Source organism: Grampus griseus (genome assembly GCF_964374135.1).
Source record: "Grampus griseus genome assembly, chromosome: 3".
Classification (NCBI taxonomy): Eukaryota; Metazoa; Chordata; class Mammalia; order Artiodactyla; family Delphinidae; genus Grampus; species Grampus griseus.
Window position 1 is genome coordinate 138,492,291 of NC_139019.1, and position 12,232 is coordinate 138,504,522.

The window sequence follows — 12,232 nt, forward strand, 5'->3', positions numbered from 1 at the left end:
TCTTCTCCACTAGGCCCCAAACTTAGGCTCTGTCCTTGGCCTGCTAAGTCCAGTTTTAGCAAGAAACCTCACCCCCCACCTTTGGTTCTGATGACCCTTGATATCTTACCGCTCTGGCCAGCCTTCAGCAAGAATCCTGTCAAGGCAGTTTGGCCAGAACACCCTTTACCTCTGATGTTTCCTCTTAGGAATTTTCTACCTACTGACCCCCGTGCCCAGCTCCTTGGCTACACATCCATACTTGTCCATATTGTATCGGGAGTGGAGCCCCGTCTCTCTCCCCCACTGCAAAATCCCCCTTGCAGAAGTCTCCTCTTGAATAAAGCCTTTCTTATCATCTTTAACCATTGTCAGGAAGAATTTTTCTTGAACAAAGTAGATCTCAGCACACGCTGACTCAAAGGTCGCCAATGACTTCCCAATCACACTCAGAATAAAATGTAAACTGCTTACCATGGCCAACAAGGCCTTGCATGATATCACTCTTCCTCTTTCTTTGTTTCATCTCTCTACATTTTCTGCTATGTTCACTCCTGTCTAGCCACGCGGCTTTCTTGCTGTCTCTCCAGCCCACCAAGCTTATTCTGCCCTAGGTCTTTATAGCTGTTGCTTCTTCTACCTATAATCACCTCCTCTAAGACCTTAGCAAATATTGCTATATCAATTTATCTCAGTCCTCTTTAAAAAGTTCCTTCCTGTCTTTTATCTAAAATAGCACACACACACAAACTTTCATTCTCTATCCCCTAGCCCACTTACTTGTTTTCATAGAATTTATTATAAAATATTTTTTATACTCATTCATTTTTTTATTATTTGTTTTTCCTTCTAAGTTGTGTAGTTGCTAAAGGAGAAAGTATCTATCCTATCACTATATCCTCCAATGTCTAGAACACAGACTGGCACTAGTGGATACTCAATACTTGTTGAATGAATGAATGATAATTACCGTGCTTATAAACCACCTTTAAAACTGTTTATTGACATTGTTTTATTTAAATTGAATGTCTTTGTTACTTAAGTGGCTATATTTTAAATGAAAATTTTTTTCATTTAAATTAGAAAATGAAAATAACTAATTAGCAGTAGCATTTGACACATAGAAGGTAATCAGAAAATGGATATATTGAAAACAAAATAGTATTTATGGCATTTCAGTTAGCTATTATTCTAGTCAAAGACTCTGAATGTGGACCTTCCTCTATTAAAAAAGATTACACGGTATTGGAGAAGTGATAAGAACTCACCAGCACCATACTGAGAGTTTCTCCTCCTGAGTAAATCAAAACAATCAAGAGAAAACTAAAAAAGAGAAAACCTTTTTTACTTATGAGATTCAAAGTAATTAAATGCCATGCCATTATACTACTTAAAATCATCACACATGTCATCAGTAGGCAACTTTTCACTAACTGGGATGCCCTGCACTAGGTGGTTAAGCCCTTCACACCTCTCACTCTGTGAGGAATAAAAGCAGCTTGCCCAGGGTCACACAACTGTTCAGGGTGTACTAATACTTGGAACCAGATTTTCTGATCCAATCTCATGGCTCTGTCCACTAAATTAATCATCTCCCCCATTTGACATCAAAACTATAGTTGCCACCTTTCTATACACCTGTAACCTAGCTTTGGCCTTCCCTAAAGTGATCAAGTATTCCCAAGTCTCTGGCCATGAATTGCACTCAAAGCTTACCCACAGGTTAAATCAAGGTCTAGGAGAATAACAAATTTTACAATCCTTAATGCAAAGTCAATTACATCGCTCTTTTTTTAACAGCTTACATCATCTGCATATGTGAAATGAAGTTGATGTGCAGTCAAAATGACAGAAACAGATGCTTCTGCCATCACTTAATATGAAACATAATTTTCCATGCTGTTGAACAGAAGGTTCTCAGCTGCAGAGGTTATAGGTACAAAGGGTCTTACATTTTAGAATCCATGGAGTATAAAATGTCTCCAAACTTTTCCCCAAACACGTTTTGTTTTGTTCATTGAATGCTATACATTCCTCTATTGGTTTAGGTTATAAACCCCACTGCTTAATGGTCGTCCACTGGTTGACAGTCTCACTCCTGCTTCTAAGATATAAATATCCAGATTGAAAACCTGAGCTTCTGACCACCCTAAGCTTGACAAACACTCATTCATTACAAATGGTTGTCATAGCAATAAACAGAGTATTACAAAACCAAGATAGAATAATACATTCTCATAACATTTAAATAACTTAAAATATCCAATCAACGATCTTTAAGGTAAAATTCTACATCTGCTATAGTATAATGGTGATTTAAATGCCCATATTCAGCAGGTTTTCCAGCCTTAATTTATTCATTACTCAACAGTCATTTGTTGTTAGGAAGCAACATAATATGGTGAATAGGATAAGAAATTTGGTAATACATACTGCTGGGTTCATATCCTGCTTCTCCCACTTACTAGTTCTATGGCCTCAGATTAGACACCTGGCTCTCCTGAGACTCTGTTTCCTCTTCTACTTTAGAAATGATTATGCCTTTCAAGACTGTTGTAGAATTAAATTAAGTAACATGTGAGTCCAGTGTTTGACAGCTACTAGGCAACTAACAATCAACCCCTCTTCCTTCCCTCGAGGCAGCCTCTCCTACAATGTGCTGTTATATGTATAAACACAAAGATAAGGGGTAGAGTTGTTGACTCAAGAGTTCACAGTATAAAAAAATTCAAATTCTTTTCTACCTTAGTGCCACACATAGGATTTCTCAGTCTAGGAAGCTGGACACAATTCTACTCTCCTCTGATATCTTGTTCCCTTGTCATATTTAGATCTTAATCTAAATGTCATCTCTGAAGAAGAGTCTATCCTGACTAGCCCCTAACACATACAATGAGTCTTAATTCCAACATCCCATTTCTTTCTTTCACGGTTTCTATTACTATTTATATAATCATTATATGTGTGTATGTGTGTGTATTTTCCTCCACTGCTCGATGTAAGAGGGCTGGGAACACATTTTTCTTATTACTAATACCCCCAGTTCCTTGTCTAATGCCTGGCACTTAGTAAGCACTCAAAAATATTTGTCCAATAAGTGAATAAAGTGTTGAGCAATAAAAACACATCTTTTTCACTTATGAAAATATTCTAAAGTAAAAACAAATATTAAACAACAAATTAAAAAATAATTGTCCAGTTATAATTGAGATAAGAATATAAAATAGGAAAAAGATGCTAAGAATATTCATTTTTGAATGAAGACATATCTATAATATAATTTGATGAGCACTATAATCAAGGAACGTTCAAAGTGCTTCACAAACAAAGATGATGGAAAGATTTGTTCTAACTAAACAGAGAGGGTAAACCTGAGATTTTATGGAGTAGCTGACATTCTGACCTAAGCCTTGAAGAATAAATATAATATGGTGAAAAGTGGAAAGGGTAAGAGACTATTCCATGATAGAGGTCTCACAGTAAACAAACTAACTCACAACTTCCAACAATATTTGTCAAAAGGTAGAAAGGAATGTTAAACGAGGTAAAAAGAGGAGCATAGATCAAAAGTAACTTAATAGGGACACCTTCAGGTTCAGCTGTGACACGTAAAGAGTTTGGCAGTCATCATTCCCATCCTTATTAAAAAAAAAAAAAAATGGACATATGGACAAACTGAAAATAAATGACTTTTCTTGGACTATTCAAAGAACTGACTTTGCAGAGTAAACCACCAGCCTGAAATCTCAAGAGGTAAACTAATCTGGAGAGACAAAGCCAACGATTGGCTCTGTGCTATAAATTTAAATCATGTATGATTTCCTAGGGCTGCTGTAACAAATTACCACAAACTTGGTAGTTTAAAACAACAGCAATTTATTCTCTTACAGTTCTGGAGGCTAAATGTCTAAAATCACGATGTGGATAGGGCTATCCTCGCTTTGAAAGCTCCAGGGAAGAATCTTTTCCTGCTCCATCCTTCTTTCTGGTGGTTGACAGCAAATCCTGACATTCCTTTGCTTGCAGCTGCATCATTACAATTTCTCCCTCTGTCTTAACATGGCTGCTTTTTCTCTGCATGTCTCTATGTCTTCCCTCTATGTGTTGCCTCTCTATGTAATATAGATAAGCTGAGATTTTTTTCCAAATCATCAAGTTCTGGTTCCTTTTACTTAGCAATTCCTGCCTCAATTTATCTTTATTCTCTCACATTTTACTATAATCAGAAATCTCCCTCTCCTTTCTCTTATAAGGACACCAGTTATCGGATTTAAGGCCCATCCTAATCGAGTACAACCTCAGCTGAACTTGATTACATCTGCAAAGACCCTATTTCCAAATAAGATCACTTTCACAGGTACTGGGGTTAGGACTTAAACCTATCTTTTTGGAGGGAAACAATTCAACCCACCACAGATTACCCTCTGGCCCCCAAAATTCATATCTTTCCCATGTGGAAAATACATTTAACCCATCCCAACATCCCTGGAAGTCTTAATCCATTTCAGCCTTACATCTAAGTCCAAAATCTCATCTAAATATCATCAACTCAAAAAGTCTCAAATTTCATCTAAATCATCTAAATTAGGTAGGGTTGAGACTCTGCGTATCATCCCTCCTGGGGCAAAATTCCTCTCCATCTGTGGCCATGTGAAACTAAAAATAAGTTATTTGCTTCCAAAATACAATAGTGGGACGGGCATAAGGTAGGCACTCCTATTCCAAAATAGAGAAGTTAGAAAGAATAAAAGGTCATTGGTCCCAAGTCTAAAACCCAGCAGGGCAAATTCCATCAAGTTCCAAGGCCTGAAAACAATCCTCTGTGGCTCTATGTTCCCTCTGCTCACTGCCCATTGCAAGGCCCCCTCCTCTGCTGCCCCTGCACTGGTATCCCTTCCCTCTCAGCTGATAGCTCTGTCATTTGAGTCATTCCTTCCTTTTCTTGAAGGACAGCACATGTTTGCAAATGAATAGCTTGATTGGCTCATTCCCTGCCTGTAGAATCCCAGAAGCCTGATAGTCTTCCTTCATTTTATCCCATCTTTGTCCCTTCAATCCAAACTGGCAGTGGTTTAGGTGGCATAACATTCTCAAAACCTTTGTGGGTCTTCTGAGTATTTCAAGAAGATCCACATCATAGACATGAGAATCCTCCACAGGTCCTGCCGAGATAACTAAACCTCTATTCCTGGCTTCTGCTGAGATGGTTGCAATCAACATTATATGATCCATGAATCAAATGCCTAATCTCACCAGCAGAAGGTTGCCCAGCTACACCCCTGGCACTCTCTCTAGAACATGTTTTAGCATCTCTTGCAATATAAATAGGCTGAGATTTCTCTAAATCATCAAGTTCTGGTTTCTTTTCACTTAACAATTCCCTCCTCAACTTAACATTTTCCTCGCACATATTACTATAATCAGCAAGGTGAACAGGCCATGCCTTCAATACTTTGAGTAGAAATCTCCTCAGCTAAAATATCCTAGTTCATTGCTTACAAGTTCTATCTTCCACCCAATAGTAGAACACAATTCAGCCAAGTTTCCTGCTACTTTATAACAAAGACTACTTTTCCTCCAGCTTCGAGAACATTTTCCTTATTTCCATATGAGAACTCAGTAGAAACACCTTTAACATCCATATTTCCATTAATAGTTTCTTCAAGGCAAGCTAGGATTTTTCTACCAGGTGCTTCAAAATTCTTCCACCCTCTCGCATTATCCAATCCAAAGCCGCCTCCGTATTTTTAGATACTGGTTACAGAAGCATCCCACTTGCTAGTACTAGATTCCTAGGGAGGCTATAAAAAAATTATCACAAACTGGTGGCATAAAACAAAAGAAACTTATTCTATCACATTTCTGGAGGCTAGAAATCTAAGATGCCAATTCGAGGTATCAGCTGCGCCATACTTCCTCAGACAATTCTGGGTAAGATTTTTTTTCCTTCTCTTGCAACTTTCTAGTGGTTGCTGACAATGTTTGGCTTTTCTTTCTTTCTTTCTTTTTTTTTTTGGCTTGCAGCGATATCACTAAATTAGTTTCAGTTTGCCAGCTGTCTTCCTTCTGGGTGTAGCTGTGTGTCATATCCTCCCCTCCTTTCTTCTAAAAAGACAGCAGCCGAAAATATTTGACGAGATTATAGTTGAAAACTTCCCTAATATGGGAAAGGAAAGAATTAATCAAGACCAGGAAACAAACAGAGCATCATACAGGATAAACCCAAGGAGAAACACACCAAGACACTATCAAACTATCAAAAATTAAATACAAAGAAAAAAATTAAATACAAAGAAAAAATATTAAAAGCAGTAAGGGAAAAACAACATACAAGGGAATCCCCATAAGGTTAACAGCTGATCTTTCAGCAGAAACTCTGCAAGCCAGAAGGGACTGGCAGGACACATTTAAAGTGATGAAAGGGAAAAACCTACAACCAAGATTACTCTACCCAGCAAGGATCTCATTCAGGTTTGACATAGAAATTAAAACCTTTACAGACGAGCAAAAGCGAAGAGAATTCAGAACCACCAAACCAACTTTACAACAAATGCTAAAGGAATTTTTCTAGGCAAGAAACACAACAGAAGGAAAACACCTACAATAACAAACCCAAAAGTATTAAGAAAATGGTAAGAGGAACATGCATATCAATAACTACTTTAAATGTAAATGGATTAAATGCTCCAACCAAAAGACATAGACTGGCTGAATGGATAAAAAAACAAGACCCATACATATGCTGTCTACAAGAGACCCACTTCAGACCTAGGGACACATACAGACTGAAAGTGAAGGGATGGAAAAAGATACTCCATGCAAATGTAAATGAAAAGAAAGCTGGAATAGCAATTCTCACATCAGAAACAACAGGATTTAAAATAAAGACTATTACAACAGACAAAGAAGGACACTACATAATGATTAAGGGATCAAACCAAGAAAAAGATATAACAATTGTAAATATTTATGCACCCAACATAGGAGAACCTCAATACATAAGGCAAATGCTAACAGCCATAAAAGGAAAAATCGACAGTAACACAATCATACTAGGGGACTTGAACACCCCACTTTCACCAACGGACAGATCATCCAAAATGAAAATAAATAAGGAAACACAAGTTTTAAATGATACATTAAAAAAGATGGAATCAATTGATATTTATAGGACATTCAATCCAAAAACAACAGAATACACATTTTTCTCAAGTGCTCAGGGAACATTCTCCAGGTTAGATCATCTCTTGGGTCACAAATCAAGCCGTGGTAAATTTAAGAAAATGGAAATCATATCAAGTATCTTTTCTGAACACAATGCTATCATACTGGATATCAATTACAGGGAAAAATCTGTAAAAAATACAAACGCATGGAGGCTAAACAATACACTACTTAATAACCAAGAGATCACTGAGGAAATCAAAGAAGAAATCAAACAATACCTAGAAACAAATGACAATGAAAACACTATGACTCAAAACTTACGGGATGCAGCAAAAGCAGTTCTAAGAGGGAAGTTTATACCAATACAATCCTACCTCAAGAAACAAGAAACACCTCAAATAAAAAACCTAACCTTACACTTAAAGAAATCAGAGAAAGAAGAACAGAAAAACCCCCAAAGTTAGCAGAAGTAAAGAAATCATAAAGATCAGATCACAAATAAATAAAAAGAAATGAAGGAAACAATAGCAAAGATCAATAAAACTAAAAGCTGGTTCTCTGAGAAGATATACAAAATTGATAAATCATTAGCCAGACTCATCAAAGAAAAAAGGGAGAACTCTCAACTCAATAGAATTAGAAATGAAAAAGGAAAAGTAACAATTGGCACTGCAGAAATAGGAAGGATCATGAGAGAATACTACAAGCAGCTATATACCAATAAAATGGACAACCTGGAAGAAATGGACAAATTCTTAGAAAAGTGCAACCTTCTGAGACTGAACCAGGAAGAAACAGAAAATATAAACAGAACAATCACAAGCACTGAAGTTGAGACTGTGATTAAAAATCTTCCAACAAACAAAAGTCTAGGGCCAGATGGCTTCACAGGCGAATTCTATCACACAGTTAGAGAAGAGCTAACACCTATCCTTCTAAAACTCTTCCAAAATATAGCAGAGGGAGGAACACTCCCAAACTCATCCTACGAGGCCACCATCACCCTGATACCAAAACCAGACAAAGATGTCACACAAAACAGAAAACTACATGTCAATATCACTGATGAACAGAGATGCAAAAATCCTCAACAAAATACTAGCAAACAGAATCCAACAGCATATTAAAAGGATCATACACCATGATCAAGTGGGGTTTATCCCAGGAATGCAAGGATTCTTCAATATAATCAAATCAATCAATGTGATACACCATATTAACAAACTGAAGAATAAAAACCATATGATCATCTCAATAGATAAAGAGAAAACTTTCAACAAAATTCAACACCAATTTATGATAAAAACCCTGCAGAAAGTAGGCATAGAGGAAACTTTCCTCAAAATATTAAAGGCCATATATGACAAACCCACAGCCAATATCGTTCTCAATGGTGAAATACTGAAAGCATTTCCACTAAGATCAGGAACAAGACAAGGTTGCCCACTCTCACCACTATTATTCAACATAGTTTTGGAAGTTCTAGCCACAGCAATCAGAGAAGAAAAAGGAATAAAAGGAATCCAAGTCAGAAAAGAAGAAGTAAAGATTTCACTGTTTGCAGATGACATGATACTATACATAGAGAATCCTAAAGATGCTACCATAAAACTACTAGAGCTAATCAATGAATTTGGTAAAGTAGCAGGATACAAAATTAATGCACAGAATTCTCTTGCATCCCTATACACTAATGATGAAAAATCTGAAAGAGAAATTGAGGAAACGCTCCCATTTACCACTGCAACAAAAAGAATAAAATACCTAGGAATAAACCTACCTAAGGAGACAAAAGGCCTGCATGCAGAAAACTATAAGACACTGATGAAAGAAATTAAAGATGATACAAACAGATGGAGAGATATACCATGTTCTTGGATTGGAAGAATCAACATTGTGAAAATGACTATACTACCCAAAGCAATCTACAGATTCAATGCAATCCCTATCAAACTACCACTGGCATTTTTTACAGAACTAGAACAAAAAATTTCACAAGTTGTATGGAAACACAAAAGACCCCAAATAGCCAAAGTATCCTTGAGAAAGAAAAATGGAGCTGGAGGAATCAGGCTCCCAGACTTCAGACTAAACCACAAAGCTACAGTTTTCAAGACAGTATGGTAGTGACACAAAAACAGAAACATAGAGCAATGGAACAGGATAGAAATCCCAGAGATAAACCCATGCACATGTGGTTACCTTATTTTTGATAAAAGAGGCAAGAATATACAATGGATAAAAGACCTCTTCAATAAATGGTGCTGGGAAAACTGGACAGCTACATGTAAAAGAATGAAATTAGAACACTATTTAACACCATAGACAAAAATAAACTCAAAATGGATTAAAGGCCTAAATGTAAGGCCAGACACTATCAAACTCTTAGAGGAAAACATAAGCAGAATGCTCTATGATATAAATCACAGCAAAATTCTTTTTGACCCACCTCCTACAGAAATGGAAATAAAAACAAAAATAAACAAATGGGACCTAATTAAGCTTAAAAGCTTTTGCACAACAAAGGAAACAATAAACAAGACAAAAAGACAGACCTCAGAATGGGAGAAAATATTTTTAGATGAAGTAACTGACAAAGGATTAATCTCCAAAATTTACAAGCAGGTCATGCAGCTCAATAACAAAAAAACAAACAACCCAATCCAAAAATTGGCAGAAGATCTAAATAGACATTTCTCCAAAGAACATGTACAGATTGCCAACAAACACATGAAAGAATGCTCAACATCACTAATAAATAAGAGAAATGCAAATTAAAACTATAATGAGGTATCACCTCACACCAGTCAGAATGGCCATCATCAAAAAATCTACAAACAATAAATGTTGGGGAAGGTGTTGAGAAAAGGGAACCCTCTTGCACGGTTGGTGAGAATGTAAATTGATACAGCCACTATGGAGAACAGTATGGAGGTTCCTTAAAAAACTAAACATAGAACTACCACACGACCCAGCAATCCCACTACTGGGCATATACCCTGAGAAAACCATAATTCAAAAAGAGTCATGTACCACAATATTCATTGCAGCTCTATTTACAATAGCCAGGACATGGAAGCAACCTAAGTGTCCATTGACAGTTGAATGGATAAGGAAGATGTGGCACATATATACAATGGAATATTACTCAGCCATAAAAATAAACAAAATTGAGTTGTTTGTAGTGAGGTGGATGGACCTAGAGTCTGTTGTACAGAGTGAACTAAGTCAGAAAGTGAAAAACAGATACTATATGGTAACACATATATATGGAATCTAAAAAAAAAAAAAAGGTTCTGAAGAACCTAGGGGCAGGACAGGAATAAAGACACAGACGTAGAGAACGGAGTTGAGGACACAGGGAGGGGGAATGGTAAGCTGGGGCAAAGTGAGAGAGTGGCATTGACATATATACACTACCAAATGTAAAATAGATAACTAGTGGGAACCAGCCACATAGCACAGGGAGATCAGCTCAGTGCTTTGTGACCACCTAGCGGGGTGGGATAGGCAGGGTGGGAGGGAGACACAAGAGGGAGGAGATATGGGGATATATGTATATGTATAGCTGATTCACTTTCTTATAAAAGAGAAACTAACACACCATTGTAAAGCAATTATACTCCAAAAAGATGTTAAAAAAATTAATTAATTAATTTTTAAAAAAAGACAGCAGCCATTGGATTTATAGTCTACTCTAATCCAGTATGATCTCATCCTAACTTGATTATATCTGTGAAGACCCTATTTCCAAACGTGGTCTCATTCACAACTACAGATGTTAGCAAGAACTTAGGTGAGCTAGAGAGAGCTAAGTTGCCAAGTTCTGGAGTAGCAAAATAAAACAACAAGCCAGATGAAAGTAACAGTCAAGTTTTTAATCACTTACTGCCCCATAGTATAAGCAAGAGCCTAAACTAGAGAAAGCAGTGACTTCCCCTCTGTTCTGTTTTCCCCATGGGATGGTTCTTGTGGAGAACCAAATTGATCAGCACAGACATAGTGAGTTTTCTCACTGCTGAGAGAGCCCCCAACCAAAAGCCCCTGCAGTTTTTTGGACCTGGGGGCCAGAGGGCGACTGAGGGGAAAGGCTAGTAATGGAAAAGTACTGAGTACTGTCAGAGTAGGCAAAAAGTGTCTTCAAGATACCCTCCCATGAGTAAGGAGGTTTTGGCAGGTGTTCCTGAGGAAAGCCCCAAAACAAAGGCTTTTGAATGCAGGCTCCTAGGCTAGGAGTGCAGATATCTGTAAAAGGATGGTCCTTGACTGCAGCTTCCTAAAGAGACTTCAGTTCATTGACTGTGCACCCCCAAGTCTGGTGTGGGGAGGTCAGATTTTCCTTGTGAGGCATGGCAGCTAAAGCCTTTGTAATTTCTGTGTTTGGGCCTGAAAAATCACATGCAGGTTTTTGACCAGGAGATGGATTCCTCAAGGACTTGAGCATATCTTTTTGGAGGGGGCACAATTCAATCCACTACTAATGGTAATTTGGACATTGCTGGAGAGTGAGTGGTCTAGTATGAGAGAAAGAAACTCCTGAGGCTGCAGTCTTAAGGCTTCACCTCCAGGAATCCCACCAGGTGTTCACAGCAAAGATCTAAGAAAGATCCTCTCTTGGCTCTTTCAGGAAAGAGGGATATTAATCAAAATGAAATACACCCCAAGTCTTCTTCATAACAAAGGCCTTCTCTCGAAAGAAAATTACTTTTCCAGACTCTTATCCTAGTTGGGGAAAGGGTGTTGCTCCCACTCCAGCTCCCTTTAACCTTACTGTTTCACCTAAGGGGAAAAATATTATAGTCAACAGGGCTCAAGGCTTCAAGGAGATAAACTGGGAATGCTGTAGCTGAGGAAAAAGATAAGGGACAGTGAAGATAAAATGTATATTACTGGAGAAACAAATGTGAAGATCATGGGCCCAAGACAGGGAGTCACCAGAGGCTGAAATTTAATTAGAAGATTACAGAATGCTCCCCCTCCCCATACCTTACCACACCACCAAAGAGACTCTAGAATAATAACCTTGGATTACAACTGAAAGAGCTATAAGACAGACTCTCTCTGTGAAGGGATACTCAGGAAAGTT